The sequence below is a fragment of the Lontra canadensis genome, unplaced genomic scaffold (genome assembly GCF_010015895.1).
Source record: "Lontra canadensis isolate GAN:19392208 unplaced genomic scaffold, GSC_riverotter_1.0 scaffold17, whole genome shotgun sequence".
NCBI lineage: Eukaryota > Metazoa > Chordata > Mammalia > Carnivora > Mustelidae > Lontra > Lontra canadensis.
Genome location: NW_022631011.1, coordinates 9,118,258 through 9,138,197, shown reverse-complemented (window position 1 = coordinate 9,138,197; position 19,940 = coordinate 9,118,258).

The window sequence follows — 19,940 nt, the reverse complement described above, 5'->3', positions numbered from 1 at the left end:
CCCCAAGTCCTCCTGGGCTTCTCAGTCTCTGGAACATTCCCAGGTTCTAGTTTCTCCAGAGTATGAATCTACTCTTCTTACCCAAGCTCATGTCTCAGCATTCCCCAGTATAAATGGCCGGTTCTTACTGACCTGGTCATGGCATTCTGCCAAATTCAAAGTACCAGTTTCTCTGAAAAGTCTTCAGAAGGTTTCATACAAAACATGCATCTTTAGCAAAGACTTGATACCCTTTTTAAAAAAAACAGTAATTATGAAATTGTTGCTACTAACCAAAGGACATAAAACTCTTCAGCAGAAATTGATTAAAGCATAACTGGGATGGGCTGTGTGTTGGGGTGAGAAATCAGTCCATGAAAAGAAGGAGTTCTGTGTGATGTTTGATTATAAAGCAATGTTCCTTCCACGGGCTGACGAGGGAGGAGGAACCCAGTCAGCAATGCATTTGCCAACAACCTGGCCCCTTTTCCTTGTTCCCGACCTGTATAGCAGCAGTGTGACAGGATATATCATTACACAAACAAAACAAAATGCAGCATGATACAGATTGTTTGTCCAGTCCTAGAAACCTGGAGATGACGGCCAACCAGGAGTGAGAGTTACGAACACGAAGAGTTGGATGAGGCTTTTGGGCTTCCTGGGCCTCTTTGCTGATTGAATCTCTTCGCTAATTTAGGGTCACTTGTTAGCAGTAGATCCAGGTTGCCTCCCTGTGATTAATAGCCACACTTTATTACTATCTGTCTTTGTGCGGCTTGATTTGTGGGTTTATTCTTATCCCCTCAGATATATTTCACCCATGGAAAGTTGAAAGACAAGGATCTATTTAACATGAAATTTAGACAAAGACTAAGGAGACCAGAAACTCTGTAGTGAATATTAGCTGTCATCACATGGAAGAGATGAGAGACTGTGTCAGATACATATTTAAAAAGCTTTTTTCTTCAAAAAACAAACCAAAAAAAACCCCCAAAATAAAAAAACAAACAAAATAACCCCCCCCCCAAAAACCCAAAACCCAGAACCCTTGGGTAAAGTTCTAAGTGACTCTGGATGAACTTGTGCAGATCCTACCTACCTGAAAACATCTTGGGCTTTTACTAAAACAGTACATTCTCTGCCATGAATTGCCGAAACTGAGTGTCGATGCTGGCCTAGGAGGGCCGGAGCATTCTGGTGGGGAGGCTGGAATTCTGGATTCTCAAGTTGTTTAAGCTTTCAGTTTTCTAAGTCTCCTGAGTTTCCCATTCTAAGCATCTTAAATGTGTCTTCCTTGTCCTGTAGTTAGTCCTGATACTGAACTGGGCATAGAGTAATTATTAAAAATTATTAGTGACTGGTAATAGGTATTGGGTAAGATTTCAGTTGAGTGAATGGACAGTACTCTGTATAAATCAACAAAAATTTCAAAATAAGTAATCCTCCAGTAAAATTATGTGATTCATTCCAGAACCCAGAATTAATGATTTGGGGGTTATTCATTTTCCAGAATATGCTTCTTCTCTGGGTGCTGTTTATCAAGAGAGTTGATTCCTGCTGAGATGCTACTATGTGATTTTGTATGCATCAATATTTGTGATGGAGTTGTAAGATCGACTGAGCCCTTGTCACAATGGCCTGCTTCTGTCTGTCACATGTGGTGGGGTTTGCTTTTCAGCAGGGGATGGGGTACTAGGCCTACTGACCCACAATTACATGTACTTTAGAAGGAAATAAACAGTCACATTTGGAGAAATCAGGGGATAGATGGTGATGTCCCCAACATGGGACCCTTGAGTGCCCACCTTTGTAGGGCTTTCCACTGACACTTGGGTGGGGTGCACCCAAAGCTGAGTTCCTTGGCCTTGAAGCTGGCCTTGAGGCTGTCAGCTTTACTCCTGTGCTTCAAAGGCTCAGGGATCCATTTCATTCACTAGGGAAGGGGTGACCATGACAACATTTATGATATGTGGTCTATCAGGATGAGAGGGAGCAAGAGGCAAAGGCGGCTCAGGGCTACCTTGTGACAGGACCCCATGCCTAGCTCACTCTATGTGGGCAAGGTAATGAGTGTCCACCTCAGTCTGGAGTCTAAAGCCATGATCCTATTTATAACAATACTCCAGAATGTGCTGAAGACTAAGGAAATTGCTCTTTTGTTGGTCCCTGATGCCCTCGGGTTGTCCCTTCGCAAAATGTGTAATGTCCACCTTCTCCCTGCCTCTGCTTTTGGCACCTGCACCCCAGATGAAATGCTAGGACCTCATGGGAATGTCTCTGATTTCCCTGTGGCACATAACTTCCTCTGCTGCCCCTGAAGCATTTGAGCATTTTGCTTGCATCATTCTTTCATCCCTGTCTACAGGGGTCTGTCTTCTGAGAGTTTTCTGGCTGATGACTAATAAGCATTACCTCTTCCCTGGGCCACTGGTTAACTACAGAGAGGGTGTTACATCTCCCCTGGCATTTGCTTTCAAATAAGTGTTCTCTTGGGAAACCTAGGAATCTGGAAGATATACTGGAGTAAGGTTCATATGATAGGATATCCAGGAGAGGATTTCTTTCTTTCTTCTTTTTTTTTTTAAATGAGAATTTGAACTTTAATATATAGCTTTAAAATGATTGCTGCCCCTTGCTCCCAAACTAGAAAGCCTAGTTGGCTACTTGGCCCTGACTCTTTCCATATCCCTCTGATTTATAAACCCTCTGGGCAGCACCCTGTTTCCCTAGTGACTCTGCCACACAGCTTGGACTCAGCGTTAACTCCTCCTTTCTCCACAAACCGGCCATCTGAAAAGTATTTTCTGTTTCACTCCTTCAGTAACTGGCCCTTCCTTCCCATCCTGTGTGGAATCCCTCCCTCCAATGTGTACCCTCCCTCCAATGAGCCATAAAGTTGATGCTGCCCTTGTCTTCTGCAAGGCTGATGTGCTCGTGCCCTTTGCTGCCTAGCAATTTGCCCCATCCCTCCCCCACTCAGTGCTGCAGAGTGAACCGCTTGCTCTGTGAATCATGCCCATATGGGGGCTTCTCAGGTCTGACTCCATGTTTCCAAGTTCATTTCCCATTCCTCTGCTGCACATACACAAATGCATTTACATTCCTACAAACACACACTTGCATATACACAAACATACATGTATACACACAAGTATATTCCCATACAGTTGTACACACATGTACCTAGACACACATAGACTACAGACACAAACTCACTCTCACACAGCTCTTCTTTGAACCATACACTTTGTACTTGCCAGTTTTCTCCTGAAATGCCTTTTATCCCCATCTCTGGTAGAACAGCTATGGAGGTCCAGTTTACATGTTACATACTTCATAAAGCCCCTACTAATTCTCTTCCAATAAGATGCTACCCCATTTTCTAAACTCCAAGGGAGGGTTGGAGAGGGGTGGGTTACTGTTTATTGAGTATTTGCTTGAAAACAGTGTATTTAGCATACATCTAAAAATTATTTTTTGCAATAGTCCAAGCCAAATACTACTGTCCTCATTTCGAAGAGGAGCAAAGAAACTCTAAGCAATTGGGTCGATTTCTTTCTCTCCCTGTCTCTTAGACATCACTCAGCTTGTAAATGGCAAGGGTAGTGTTAGAATCTTGTGCATTTATTTATTTATTTATTTATTTTCAACTCAGATCTCTACTTTTTCTCCCTTTCCATGGGGCCTTGCTAAAGCCCTTTGAAAGATTTGGAATGCAGTATTTCTGTCTCTTTAATTAAATATGTCACCTTTCCCTGTATCTTATCTCCTTTAGCTCTCCCAGTGTGTAAGGTCAGTGACTTGCCCACAGCATAGACTTAGGAATCCATGCTCTTGAGAGGTAACTGAAGTTCACGCAGCACTTCATTGTGATTCTATGTTTAGCTCTATGCTAAGCTGAAATATGGGTCTTTCCAGCCTATTCCTAGGATCATTCTGGAGGGCACCTAAAATTTTCTGAGATGGTAAACATGGAATCATTTTATAAACTGCAAAGCATGATACACACATTGTCCAACAGACATTTATTAGGCATCTAATATTGTTAGAGACACAAAAGGAGACATGATCTCTGATGTCAAATAGGTCACATTCCAGGAAGAGTCAGAGATGTAAATAATCTCAGTTTCCTGGGAAGCCTGTGACCACTAAAGTATGACTTTGCAACAGAGGCTGGTGGATGGGTGGAGGATGGTCAGAGAAGGCATATCTGGTGCTGGAGGATGGACAACACTGACAGAACCTTGGAAGATAAGATGGGAAACAGTTCTGGGCAGTGGGGTCAACAGAGGCGAGGGCAGGGATAATTCTTTTTTATTGAAGGCATAAATAAATTAATGCCTGGAAGGACTCTGCTCCATGCAAGGTGATGACTAAAGTGACCCACACAGAACCCCTCTGATGATTTTCAAAGTCTAGCTAGGAACCCTCTTCTCCCAAACTTTCCCTTGACTTGGCTCCATCAAACCCTATTCCACCAGAATTTATACAGACCTATTGACATTCACCGTACAACTGCTTTCATTTTCTTTAAACAAGTTAACAATGATAAATACATATGATTTGCTATGATTTTTATTTAAACAACTTTGCAAGGTGGGTGTTACCATTTGCATTTTAGAGACTTGAAACACTGGGGCCCAGAATGATGAAATAACCATATGAAAGTCAGGCAGCCAAATAGTGTTACAGCCAGACCTACCCACCCAGCATGGAATGTGCTCTCTGTCTTTTGAGCTGATGCGTGGGACCAGGCAGGAGCTTCACAGTCAAGAGGGAAAGTGGAGGGGTGCCTCAGTTAGTCATTGTTTTATGATAATGACTTATGTGGTCAGTGGAAAGGTCAGACAGTTTTAAAGAGGACCAGCAAGTGTCACTTCTTTCTTCCCACGGTAATGGTTTCTGAAGTCAAAGAGGGGACTTTATTCCCCTTCAAACTTTTGAGTTCCCCCTACAAGCTTCAACACCCTTCTCCCACCTCTAATTATCACACAGTTTTCAAGACAGTGAAACTTGACTTTTGGGTTAAGTATAAGGGAAAGGCATAGATTCATGTCTGATTCCTCTTAGACCTTTGTTGGGCCTGGCATAGTGTTATCATATACTAGAGGGCCAATTAAAATTTGGAGAGTAGATGGATGGATGGGTGAGTACATGAATGATGTTTAGGTCTCCGTAGCACAGGCGATTTTCTGTATCCACAACCACCTTCTCCTCACCCCAGAACGCACCCAGCATAACCATGCCTTTCAACTCCCTGATCAAAACTCACCACCTCCAGAAAATCTTCCCTCATCAGCCTAGACTTTTTCTTACCTGTCCAGTCACATTTCTTACTGTCATTTGCCTGGAGCTTTTCCTTTCTTCTCTACCTCCTTTCAGTTCCCTTTAAACATTCTGCTCCAGTCTTACTGAATTACTGCAGACCTTCCCTGAGCTGTTGGGGTGCTCCTTCTTTGGGCTGAAACAGCCTGCTCTCTTTCTCTCTCTCCTTTTCGCCAGGAGAATCCTTTCCTACCTTTAGGTCTCAATCTAGAAACCTTCCCTGGTGCTTTTGTCCCAAGTCTGAGTTACATGGTCCTTACCTGAACTGTGAGAACGCACAGACTTTTTTGTCCCTAATTGCCTATTTGCACTTCCATTTCCCCATTAAAGTGTAGGCACCTGCAGAGCAGGGAACTTATTTTACGGTCCCAGGAACCCTGGCAATGTCTGGCACATACTCAGTACTCAGCATATTCCTCCTGAAGTAATGGATGGATGGGTGGATGGATGGATGGATGGATGGACGGCTACAACTAAGCTGTGTTTATGTGTGTGTGGGTGCTGCTCCATTTGGGTAATGCCTTCTCACAGAAATGCTGCTCTCAAGACATGAAAATGACTGAGTAAGAAGATATGAAAGATGCTTATGAGGCTTCTATGTAATTTTAATGGGCCTTTTATGTATCCTACTTCATTAATAAACGAAAGAATGGAGTACTCCAGCATCTTTTATCTCCCATCTGTATTCAAATTCAACAGAAATTTCCCCCAATAAAATTTGAAAGTAAATGAATGATTTTCATTTTTTCAGAAAAATCCATTTTTCCCTGAATGGATAGACTGCTGACCCAACACATAAGTGTGATTTCCTGCTTAATAACGGGCACTAGCTGATGTGATACACTGTAAAATGAGCTTTGGTCTTATGAATCTGTGGGCTTTGGGTTCAGTGGGGTTATCCTCTCTGTAGGGGCAGCTGTGAGGTCATGATGTGGTGCTCTTGCTCTGGGGTCAGTGCTCCTACGGCCCAGTCAGTTCTTGTTGGCTTGACATTCTCAGCCAGCCCATGGTGTGCGGGGGCTCAGCTTAACTTCAAGAGTGACTGTCCTCTTTGCTGTCTTTCAGCTCTGGGTAGCTTCGTCTGGCTACATAGAAGACTGGCCTCGAGGGCTTTCCAGTGTAGGTTTTTTGTAAGCATTTGAATATCTGTGATAGCTAGTAAGTTTGACAAATGCACTTTTCAAGGGCACAGAGAAAAGGTTGAAGTAGGTTGAGGGGCGGGCTGGCCACAGATCCCTGTGAGGAAAGGATAGGTTAGAAGGTCACCCAGGAATGCTGGGTACTCTGGAGAACAGACAAAGTTCTTTCCCCATGTAGGTTGTGAGAGCTTGTGAGAGGCCCACAGGGAAACGGAACAAAGCCCAGGGTTCTGGAGGCAGCCTGTGGCGAGGAGGGGAACCCTAGCAGAGGCAATGGAACAGACCAGGAACTCTCCAGATGCTGCAGGGTCCTTATTCGACCCTGAGATTGGAGCTGCATTCAGTGAGCTGGGGTTCAGGCAGAGAGATGGGAACTATGCCCAACAGGGCTGTACGAACCAAACCATCTGTGGGCAAAATTCCACTGTTGTTAACACCGAACAATTAGCAAGTGCTGGCTACAGGCCAGTTATATACAAGCTCTAGCAGGAAAAAAGTGAAACTAGTTATAAATTCTATTTATGGAAGGATAAGAGGACAAAGGGACACCATGCAGGACAGTGCAGTGTTCTGAGGGGAAGTAATAGTCAGGGACTTACCACCCTTGACCTGAAGGAGCAGAGGTGGGGAGCGATCACTAGACCCTGGATAAAGAGAGTTGTGTGGAGGCGACATTTTGACAGCTCCTATGACCTTTGGTTGAGGGATGCAGACCAGACTGAGGTCATTGTGGAGGGAGGAGGCCAGGACAAAAATCACCCCTCAGGTCTCTGTCCCATGCGTGCCATTGGCTAGACATGCTCAGAAGCCAGAGGGTGAGGGATCCCATTAATACAGTCATTGTAGGCCAGTCCCTTGGGGATGCAGATCAAGCAAGATAGAGGGATGCAGTGTGGATTTGGAGGGGAAATAGGAAATCGCCTATATGCGTGTACTCTCTCATTTAATCCCCACAGTAATTCCACTAGGAGGGCAGCATTATGCCCATTTTACAGGGAAGAAACTTGCATAGAGAGGTTAAACAACTTATCCAAATATACATAATAAGTGGTAGAACCAGGCTTGGAACACGGGCAGACTTCCTCTGGGGTCTGACCAGTTATCACTACTTTTAGAAATCAGCCATTAAGAGTATTCCTTTTAGGGGGACAAAGTGTTTTCCTTTTTTTTTTTTTTCTCTTTCTTTTTTTCACATTTCCAAATAATATGCTTTGGAACATGTCAGACTCATCTCCGTTGAGCTTGGGTTTGTCTTTATCTGGGCCTGGGTCTCTAGGGGCTGGGGGTAGCAAGTATGAGTGCAGGACAACCTCTTGGTTTAGAATCCTGGTGGGAACTGGGGTTCTGCACTGCTTGAGTTGAGGGACATGGGAAGAAGAGATACCCCCAGTGAGAATCAAGTGGAGTGAAGAGAATTGACAATCAAGCCCTAGGTGTCCCTAACTTTGTAGTTCATTGACTGGTAGTAACCGGTTATAGTGGGTTCTGCTGTGCACTGTTATTCCCCCTTCTGGACAGGTAGACAGATTACTAAGATGACAGTGAAGGTTCCCAGGCACTGGTATACACACACCTTCTCCCAAGTATATTCCCTTCTTGAAGGCAGACTGCACCTGATTGGCTAATAGAGTACCAAGTCTTGAGCCCCCTGCCTTCATTTGAGGGGCCACCCCAGTGTTAGAGCTGCCTGTAGGATGGTCTGGAGTCACTGCTACATCACACTTCAACTTCTCTCCCCACACAGTCCTGCTTTCCTCACTCCCTCACTGTGGTTTTCCCGAGAGTAAGCCCCAGTAAGCTTTTGCATGCAAATCCCCATTGCAGATCCTTTCCATGTGGAAGCAGATTTAAGGCAATGCACTAGGTAAACGTGGAACGGTGGTGGAGAAGGAAGAGGAGTCTGGTCTAATAGGAGGCCAGCTGGGGAAACAGACTCCTACAAGGAGCAGTAAAATCACAGCGTTAGGCTCCACACGGTAAAGGGCCAGCATCTGTAGCCCAGACATAGAGGGAACGTATATTTCAGTATCCTGGCCCAGACTCTGTATCTGTTACCTTGGTGGTTATAATTAATAGGTACCTGTTTGACTCTCAAAAGTGCAAATTATATGGCCGGTGTTTCCAGATTCTATGGGTTTCTGGGAATGCAGAGGCAAGAGGGGCCAGCTTGGGGAGGGGTGGGCTGAAGACAGAGATGTCTACATCAAGTGGCCTCTGAGCTGGACTTTGAGGGATGAGCAGGAATTTTGTTACTTGGGATTTGCCAGGCATCCCTGTGGATAGAAAAGGTAGGAAAGCATGGCCAGAGAAGGATAGCTAGGAACACGTATGCATGTGGAAGAAGTGGGGAGCAGCAGCCACGGCAACAGGAGGAGGAGGCGGCTTTCATAGTTGGGATGACATAAGGAGCTTGTTAATGGGTGTCATTTTATGAATATATAAAACAAGGAAATTGGTGCACATTGGTCATAGAGGAGATGAGTGCCCACATACAGAATCAGGCGACATTTCCTCATATGTCTTGGGGAAAATCAAAAGGAGAAAGGGAACAGATGGCTTGCCTCCCACTGTCTGAGGCCAGACCATTTTGCTTATTTGGGCAGCACTATTCTTTTGTCTCTAACCCAGTTTGCTTATTTGTCCTGTGAAGATGCCTTTGTGGATCGATGATGAAAATCGCAATGTTGATGGTAATGACCATCCCTTGCTTCTGCAGCCCTTGAAATGCTTTCAGACTTGTTTCACACTCATTATTTCATTTCATGTGATCAAGATTCTCTTTTGTCTGCATCACTGTCCTATGTAAAAGGCAAGGCAGGTGTTAGTTTTTCTGATTCTACCGAAGAGTTAAAGTCATTGGTTGAAAGAATTCTCCAGGGTGAAGAGTTGTGGAGCTCAAAGGAGAGCATGGATGTGGTGGCTCCTTTAACAGTGGTCTTTCCCCCACATCATGAGGAGATGATGGTGGGTCTTTGCCCACAGGTGGCCTGAAAAACCCACCACTGCATTGATTGTTTCTTTGGCTTTGCTTCCTGGTTTTTGGGTGCTCATTAGACCCTCCTTTGAATGACATTCTCTACCCTGACAGATGCACACAACAGTGTTTACTGAAATTACCCTGGAAGGTTTCTGTGGAGGTGCATGGAGGTTGTAGCTCTTCTGAGAAGATAGTATTACTTAATTTCAGCTTCAACAGGAATATTAAAAGAAGAATGGTTTTCACTTAGTGCCTGTTATACATTTTACCTCCGATCTTGACCACAGCCCTGCAAAGGAAGGAGTGTGAAGCTTCTATGAAGAAACTGAAGTTAGAGTATTGCAATCCCTTGCTGATGGTATTGGTCAAGGTAGGGATTGTACGTGACTTTGCCTGTGTGCACATTCAGCATCTTTTCTGAAGAGCCACTTTGGCTGTCTGGACTCCAGTGGTTTCAAGGGGGAGTCAAGGAAAAAACACCCTAGAGCTGAGACCCTTTTTACAGGCTTAGGGTCCTTGTTGAAAATGATACTTTGCTGAGAGAACTTCTCCTTGGAAACATGCATATTTATCTAATATTTTGTATGATATTTCAAGTGAGCAGTGGGATGCCAAAGTTTCTCTGTGGTCTGGTTTAGGAGCTCCTGCCCTAGAGGAGGATAAAATTCAGGAAAACAGGAGTGGAAGAGATTCAGTAGCTCACATGGCCACCCAGAGCTTCTCATTTTTAAGCTCATCTCTGCTAGGGCTTAAAGGGTTTGGGTCTTTGTCTTAATAAAACAGGTTATTACCTCAAAGGCTATTAAAGCAGCAGGAAAGAAGGCTGAGCCAGCTGCTGGGCAGAGTGGCAATCCACTATTCTTTCCAGCAAACTCAAGCTCCAGAGAAGTCTCAGTCAGGGGCACTAAAGTTTTGTTATTTTGGAGTATGACATTTTGGGCAATAATGAGACTTGGGCATTTCTATGACTCATGCACCCTCCCTCCCTCTTCCTCTCTAGATTGACTGTCTGAAAGCAGTCAATGTAGAGTTCAGTTTTCCTGGATCAGGCTTCTGTCCCAAGGTTGTGTCAAGATGATGAAATACATCAAATTGAAAAACAGTGGAAAGGGCTTTTTAGGACATCTTAAAACTGACTTGGATCAATTTTTAAGATGGCCAGGAAAAAAACTATATCTGACTATGAAGAATCTACTCACATCCAATCACAGTTCCAAGATCAGATTTTAAAAGATTGAGATACATATTAAATATGTATTTAGATTAAATATTTAAATATTTCTATGGAGAGTCCCCACTACCTCCTTTTTCAGCAGATGGCCATGTCTGGTATCATCCCAGCCTTCTTACCTCAGTGTACATCCCACTGCTTCTAGATGAGGATCCTTGGTCCCATTCTGGTGTGTTTTGTTACTCTGCTTCTGAAAATGAAAATGTCATTCCCCAACCATCTAGAGCTCCCCTGCCCATTCTGCCAACCAACTCCCCTCCGTCTGGCATTGTGAGGCTGGAAAGGGCTGGGAAGCTTTCCACCTCACTGAGCCTCACTTGCAGTAGGAGATGGTATGTTGTATTATTGTATGTTATAAATTAAATGAGATAATACATGTACAAGAGATGGCAGTTGTACCTACTCTCAGCTTCCCTCCTCAAGGCAGAGCAAGTGCTGCCTCCTTCAGAAGGTCCTCCTGGAAGCTTAACCCAGAATTGTATTCCTCCCACCCTCTTGGTCTGCCTGAGCTGCCATCACAAAATGATGCAGGCTGGGTAGCCTATATAGCAGAAGTGTATTTTTTTCACAGTTTTGGAGGCCAGAAGTCCCAGATCAAGGTGCAGCAGTGTTGACTTTCCCCTTCTCCACCTCCTCACCAACACGTGTTGTCTCTTGTGTCGCTGTCTTTCTAATTTTTAACAATTTTTAAATCTTTTCTTAAATTTAAATTCAATTAGCCTACATCATTAATTTTTGATGTAGTGTTCAATGATTCATTAGTTGTGTATAATACACAGTGCTTATCAGATCACATGCCCTCCCTAATGTCCATCACCCAGTTATCCCAACCTCCCAACCCCCTTCCTTCTATAACCCTCAGTTTGTTTCCCAGAGTCAAGAGTCTATCATGGTTTGTCTCCCTCAGTGATTCCTTCCCATTCAGTTTTCCCTCCCTTCCCTTATGGTCCTCCGTGCTGGTCCTTATAGTCCACATATGAGTGAAACCATATGATAATTGTGTTTCTCTGATTGACTTATTTCACTTAGCATAATCCCCTCCAGTTCTATCCAGGCCATTGCAAATGGTAGGTATTCATCCTTTGTGATGGCTGAGTAATATTCCATTGCATATATGTGTTGTTGATTTTAGCCATTCTGATAGGTGTGATGTAATATCTCATTGTGGTTTTCATTTGTATTTCCCTGATGGTCAGTGATGTTGAACATCTTTTCATATGTCCATTGGCCATTTGGATATCTTCTTTGGAAAAATGTCTCTTCATGTCTTCTGTCCATATTTTAATTGGATTATTCATTTTTTGGGTGTTAAGTTTTAAAAGTTCTTTATGTATTTTGGATACTAACCCTTTATAGGATATGTCATTTCCAAATATTTTTTCCCATTCTGTAGGTTGCTTTTTAGTTTTGTAAATTATTTCCTTGGCTGTGAAGAAGCTTTTTATTTTGATGCAGTCCCAATAGTTTATTTTTGCTTTTGTTCCCCTTGCCTCAGGGAACACATGTAGAAAGAAGTTGCTACGGCCGGTGTCAAAGAAGTTACTACTGTGTTCTCCTCTAGAATTTTAATGCTTTCCTATATCACATTTAGGTCTTTAATCCATTTTGGATTTGTTTTTGTGTGTGGTGTAAGGAAGTGGTCCAGTTTCATTCTTTTGTATGTTGCTATCTGGTTTTCCCAATACCATTGGTTGAAGAGACTGTCTTTTTCCCATTAGATATTCTTTCCTACTTTGTGGAAGATTAATTGACCATCTAGTCATGGGCTCATTTCTCGCTTTCCTATTCTGTTCTATTGATCTATGTGTCCATTTTTGTGCTGGTACCATACTGTTTTGATCACTCCAGCTTTGTACTATAACTCAAAATCCTGCATTGTGATGCCTCTAGCTTTGCTTTTCTTTTTTAGGTTGCTTTGGCTTTTTGGGTCTTTAGTGGTTCCATATAAATTTTAGCATTGTTTGTTCTTGCTCTGTAAATACCCTCATGTTTTAGTATTTAAACATTTCCCATTGCCTGCCTACATGAAATATGTATTTTCAGCTAAGACAGCAAGCTTCTGAAGATAGAGGCTTCTTTCTTTTTCTTTTTTTTTTTCTTTTTTTTTTTTTTTCCTATATATGACTGTTATGGGACAAGGGCACTTCTTAGGGTTAGTAAGTACTAGCTAATGAACTGGCTGGCTGCTTTGTTGGCATGAAGCCATCAATTTGACCTTTGTTTTATGAAACCGTGGTGATGTCATGAGTGGATGTATTCCTCAGGATTGGCTAGATTGTGCATTACCTACAAATAGCAAATCTCAGTGACTTGAAAGACAAAAATGTTCTTTTTCTTCATGCTGTGTACCCACCATGGAACACTGGGTGAGGAGGACTCATTCACTCTAGCTGCCCAGGAGCCCAGGCAGACATCATCTTGAACACTGGCTGTTGTGCTGGAGAGAAGAGAGAGCCTTTATAGGGTCTGGCGTCAGTAGTAAAATGCTCATTAATGTTCATTCATCAGAACTAGTTACAGAACTAGAACCCCATCCAAACCCAGGGGAGGGGCAGGAAGTGCAATCCTACCACACGTCCAGATTATGGAGAGCTGGAAATTCCCAACGAATGTCCCTAATGACCATCACAGTGGAGAAACAGATGTTCAGGTTTCTAGGAAGCAGAACAGTTGATGATTATTTCATATTTGTCTTTGATAATAGTGGGAGACTGGTTGCAACTTTCTTCTCCTCCTTTTCCTTGTAGAATCAGCCAAGAAGTTTCACACCTTCTGTGAAGCCTGGATTGCTAGCTCAGAGTTGCCATTTGTTGCGATTAGAGGAAACCTTACTTTCCATCTAATCTGGGGACTTACCCAATGACCCTGAGAGATCCTAGTGATTCCATAGGGATGTCTCTAGGGAGAGCTGTAGGAAGGGCTCTTGTCAGAGGAGGAGAGACCCTGGACCCCAGATTTGCTTCCTCTCTGCCTGACTTAACATGTAGGGCTTCTTTGTTTTAGATATATCTTTGAAAACATAAATGGTGCTACAGAAAGAAATCAAAACCCACGAATGTAGTCCAAACCACTTAGTCAGGACCTAGATGATTCTACAATGTTGTTTCTAAAACCTCAAGCCATACTCTATGGATGGATATGAGACCTGCCTCTGTAAGGCCTGGTGCCTCCCTGCACTTCAGGGAGCTCCCTCCTGATGACTGCTGCTGAGCCGAGTTCAGGCTGCTCCCCTTGCCTGGAGAGCTGAGGGCACACACATTGGGCTGCTCATCTCTGCTGGAGCTGTGAAGCAGCCCATTAGCATTGCAGAGGTACCTCCTCTCTGCTTGGAGTCCGGTCCTCAGCTTGTTTGGACCAATATATTATGCAAAGTAAACTAAGGGGGAATTAGAATATTTTTGTCTGCTGTGTCTCCAAAATCGCAGAGCCCCAAAATGCTTAAGATCCTTTTAAAGTTGTTTTCCTTTTGTTCCTTTAAAAACTCTCTTTCTGAGTAAGCCGAGGACTGATGAGCTGTCCCCAAACTGCAGCACTTACATGCAAATATGGGAGAGTGACAAAGACCTTGATTACAGCTTCATTTGCTTTATGCAAGATTTCAAAGCCAGTTAAAGCCACAGAAAACACAAGTAATGGACTCCAACAAGTGATGACGGAGCCAGCGGGGCTGCCTGGCAGTCCCTCTAAGCAGTCGCTCTCCCTTCCGTGGAGTAGCCCTGGCTCTAGGCTGGTAGGGGGGCCCTCAGGGACTCCCAGCATGCTGTCCTCACACAGAAAGTCTTCTCTTCCTGCTGCCTGGGGTCTGAAACACTAGCACTGGTATTTCATCCCTTAGGTTCTGAGTTCAGTCCCTGTGGAATTGCCTCTCTCACCAAGAGGTCACCATCCCCACGCTGTCATCAGGTGTGGTCTCCTCAGTGAGAAGGAGTGTGAGAGCAAGTGCCCAGTGTGAGAGGGAGGAGTGAGTGAGGGCTCTGAGGGATGGATGACGGGGGTGGGGGGGCTGTTGAGGCACTCACTTGGGAATGGGCGGGCTAGGCAAGACTGACTTCAAAAGTTGAAACTGGTCAAAACCTTTGATTTGGGGGTCACTAGGCCCCATTGTTTTATTGGAAGAATAGCAAGTAAGTACCAGCTTTTTTCTCAAAATCAAGTTCTAGTAAACTCAGGACTCTTACTGCGTGAAGCCTGGGGACTGAAGAACAAGAGGGTATATGAGCTTAGACTCATCACCACCAAAGATGTCAACTCATTAATGTAATTAAATACATGATCTAATGGCAGCCATATCCACACGTACCTTCTCTAATGAAAGTATGCAAAATTCTCTTGATTTATTAAATCCAATTATTCAACTCAGTCAGTAAGGGTGAAAGCCCCTGAACAGAGAAGAGTACTTCTGCTTTACAACTAAACCAGTCCAGTTAGGAAAATGTAACTGGCTTATTAAGCTTAATGTCAGGAAAATAGGCAGCTAAGGGATGGTAACCAGGGGCCTGGGGCCTGGGGCCAGCCCAACAGTTCTCCAGCCCCTTGCCCCCTGCCTGGCCCACAGCCAGGACTAGTGATGCTTTTCTGGGTGTGAGAGTACCCATTCATACAAATGAATGAACAGGAGAGTGGTGGTAAGGGCAGCAGGGTAGCTCTCTGACCCCCAAACACTGCAGACGCCCCTCTTGTTCTTTACCCTCAGACTTCACCAGTTAGAGTCCTAACTCTACCAGAAGCAGAGTTTGAGGAAATAAACTAATTTGCCGTTCTGTTGCCAGAATAATGGGGCCTGAGTTGGCTGCTTATGAGGGTCTCTGTATGTGTTTTCGAAGAGGGAAGTTTGCTCCGTATCATCCATTAACACATCGTAGTGTCTTTTTGTCCATAACTTGTCATTGATGAACATGACCTTGTGGACTTGGAGCCCAGGTGTGTGCATTGATAAAGGACAGGGAGACAGGGAGAACGGATCCACTTCATAAAGAGATCTGGGTAAGGGGACAGAGGCCTGCCGGCATAGGGACAGCATGGGCCTCAAGCGGAAGGGCACGTGGGGATCATAAGCACACTTTCCTGAGTGTTCCTCACAGGCTTTGCAGCTTGGAATTCAGTGATGGGCAAACAGACGGCTCACTCCTTCTCTGGTCCTCTTTTCCTCTGAACCATGGGGACATCTGAAGTTTTGTATTAAACTTCAGTAGGAAGCTGACCTCCCTAACATGCCATTCTGAGGGCCATGGGTGTTCATAAAACCCGTGAACCATGGTGTAACTGAGGGGCTATGCCACCAGGGGCCTGGAGCAGCTTCCCCAGCCTTCCACAGCCCATGATGTGGATTAACAATGTAATTTATTTATTTATTTTTAACAATGTAATTTATAATAACCTTGAATTATAGCTCCAACTTACAAATACTCATACTAGCTCAAGATAAACATAAAATAATAATTCCTATGATTGTCTTCTCCTTCATCTTCCTCCTCCTCCTATTATTATTATTATTATTGGTAGTAGCAATAGTAAGAGTTGATGTATTTTACTGCTGAGGCACTGAGTATTTTGGGAATCCTACTTGCCAAGGCCTCTCATCTCTGCCCTCTTCCTCAAACATATTCCAGCCTTTTGTCCCTAAGCTTATATTCCTGCAATCTATGCTTTTGGAAGAAGCATTTACTGGGGGAGGCAAGTTGTTCTGGCAACTATTTCTATTACACAATTGATTATGCTCTTATGCCCACATCTTCCCAGTGACCACGATTAGCCTCTTCTTTAGGGCTTATCTCTTACCACAGATAGCCTTATTGTATTCTTAACATGATAAGAGTTGAAGGACATCTGTTTTCCTCACTCCCAAATCAGTGGCAGCGCCAAGATTGGGCTTAGAGACCTATAGCCTTCCATTATCTCCATAAACTATACCAAAAGTTACTGCAAATCAATAGGAATTATAAGTGAACACAGTATTCTTACAGAGCAATTGGAACTTGAAAACAAGACCCTCTAGTGATTTCTTCTAACCGGACTGCAATCCCCAACTCTTACTACAGTTTCTGTTACCCTTTATTATGTTTCCTTATGGGTTTTTATGATACCTGAGATTCTTGGGGATTTACTTTGTAATAAATGTCCTTCAAGAGATGTGTGTATTGTCACTGGGGTGAAACATTCTGTCTCATATTCACTGACACATAAACAGGGATTGATTTCCTTTATAAATAATTAGTGGGCATGCGGCATAGAGCAGGCTCTGGGGGGACCAGACTCAGGACATGCATAGATGATGGAGATGTGGAAGGGAAGAGGCAAAGGGGATGGAGGAGGAGGAGAGGGGCATCTGCAGCAGGAGTCTGCGGGAGGATTGTGGGAAGGTTTCACGGGGGATTATGACTGTCCTCAGCAGGAGAGAGAGTGAGGTGGCCAAGATCAGTGGGCTTTGATGTCAGGGGGCTGGGTTCTGTCAGGGTGTGTTCTGCTAGATGCTTCTAGGGATGCCCAGATAAGCAAGGCCAGGAGAAACATAGAATCACCAAGTTTCAGAGCTCGGAGTTCATTTACTCTAATCTTTATCTAATGACTAAACTGTAACCAGGACAACCAATATCCAGCCTCTGTTTCAGCACTTCCCAGTATGCAAAAAGGTTTCTGGGGAGAATTAACTGATTCTGTTTTTGAACAATTTCACAATGGTGGATTTGGCATCCTTGTGTTGAAACATAAAGTGACTCCATGTAATTTCCACCCAGAGGTCCTTGTTCTGCTTTTGGAATTGTACCCAATGTGCTTATGACCCTTCCTGCATGGCAGGTCTTCAGCTAATTTAGTAAAAGTTCTGATACCTCCAGGGTCTTCTTGCCAGCCTGAGCATTCTCCCTGAGCACCCTCCAGTCTTTCCTTGTCCTGCAGGATGCCGGTGATTTCCACTCAGCAGTTTCGTTGGGGTATGTGTGTCTCTGCCGTTTTAGCCTATTTATACTTTAACAATTTAAGCTGCATAAAGTCATAAACGTCCCATCTTATATTTGTGTAGAACAATTTCTCTATTAGATCTCACTTTTTGTTTATTGTTCAAATATGAAGAACTTCCTTTAGAAATGTGTTTATACCATTCATTCATTCATTCATTCATTTAACAAAAAGTAATATTTGAGCACAGCTGTGTGCCAGGCACTCTTTTAGGGCCTAGGTATATACCAGTGAACAAAGCAAAGTGCTCTGCTCTTCTTGAAGCTCACATACAAGTTAGAGGAGGGAAACAATATATGAAGGGAAAGAAAATGAGGATGACTAGGATGGGCAAGGTTGCTTTTCATATAAGCTAGAAATGGGTCTTGCTGTTTCATAAACTGTGTATCTCAGCTTCTGTATTTGCTCCATGCTTATGTCATCTACACCCAAAGGGAGAGTTTTGCATTAGGCCACTGCTCATTCCACCAGTACCCTGTATTCAACAGGAGCTCTGCAAAAGATCATGGGCCCAATGTGGCCAGTCTGGTTGGGTCTACGAGCACTTCCTAGCTGTGTAACTTGAGCAGGACTTTTTTTTTTTTTTTTTTTTTTTTTTTAACTTTGAGCCTCAGCTATTTATAAGATGGGGATAAGAATAATACCTTTCAGGGTTGTAGTTTGGATGAGATCAAATTCTGCATGTAAAGCAAATTCTAGTTCATAGCAGTCAGGAGGTAGCCAGCAAACATTAGCTCCATTCCCTTTTCCATGTCTCCAGCTTATATGCTGATAAAAATGTCCAATTAAGAAAAGCTGAGAATTGAACCACAGGAATTCTTTCACATACTGACTTTACTCAATAATTTAGGATCTTTGAACATGGTAGGCAGATTTGGAGTCCATCAAAGTGGGGTCCCAATTTCTCCCTGTTCATATCTTTTTCCATAATAAGCACACCAGCTCAGGAAGATTACTAAAGTTATTGTTGTGTATGGGGTGGGCTACCTTGGTTAGGCTATACGGTTTCAGGCTGTGTTGAATTGTGAAATATGGAATAAGATGGAACAAAATAGCTGTAATCAGCATAGGATATAGGATAGATGGGGGAGAGATGGATGGGAATGGAATAGAGTGGGAGAGGGGACAATGAGTGGATGATCTGGCATGAACAGGACTGGAGGACAGAATTGCATGGAAGGGAAACGGGTGGAGACCAGGTGAGCACACACAGTAATCAAAGAGTAGAGGCATTTCTCTGACTTTATTCTTTTACATTCTTTTTCTGCAGAGGCTCTGAATGTAACTACAGTGAGCATCTTGATTCTCCGCGTGTTTTGCACAAACTGATGCCAGTGTTGACAGAGACTTAGTGCTGCCATCAAGGGATTTACACTGCCTCTTTAATGTTCCCCTTCTGTGGGAGCTTTATGGCCCTGCTGTCCAACTTAATATCTGCAGCTTGCCATTTGGCACACGAGTCTCTCTTTGTCCCAAATGCATGAGGAATGGGAAGGGGAGCGAGGCCCTCTGTGCAACAGCTGTGTCTGTTTCTGGGCTGGGTCTGGGCTGGGGTCCAGTGACCATTCTGCCCTTAAACTTTTAAATTTCCTATCCCAGTGGGGTGGTTTTCCCAAGAGAATACTATGTGCAGCATCTGGACAAGATAAAGGAACTGGGATGTCCATGGGTTACGGGCATGCACAACGTCCCTTGCAAGCGTCTGACTCTCTGAAAGTTGATATATAGAGAACATTCCTCTTAGGTCCGGCAGGGGCTACATCATATCCAAGTGTCTCTTGATATGTGAGTGTTACGTGGCCCGTCCAGGAGCAGTTCTGGCTGACAGTGATTTATCCATCTTCATTTCCCTGCTCTGGCTTGTCTCAGCATCATCTGGGATCATGGTTAGTTAGCATGTGGTTGGGAGCTAAGATCCCTAGGCCAGGGTTTGCCTAGGAATTATTTCTCCCTATGGGCTCCTAAGGGGCTGATGTTATTGTTGAAAAGCTGGTGGCAGAGAATGTGTGCTGTAAGAGAAAGAGTATAGGTTTTAAGTCAGACAGCCTTATGGGTAGGGCCAGGACAATCATGAAGGTACACGCTCCCTCTCGGGATCCTATAGGGTCAGAACGTGAGACTGAAGGTTTCCTTAAATTTTACATCTTGGGTTTTTTACTTGCCTTACCTTGTTCCTGGATCTACTTGCAGGGTTCAAGTCCTGGTTCAGCCACTTCCTAGCTGGGACCTTGGGAAAATTACTTAACCTCATGGAGCTTCATTTTTCTCATCTGTAAAATAGGCAGCCTAATGCTTACCCCTCAGAATTCCAACGGGATGAAATGAGGTACCATAA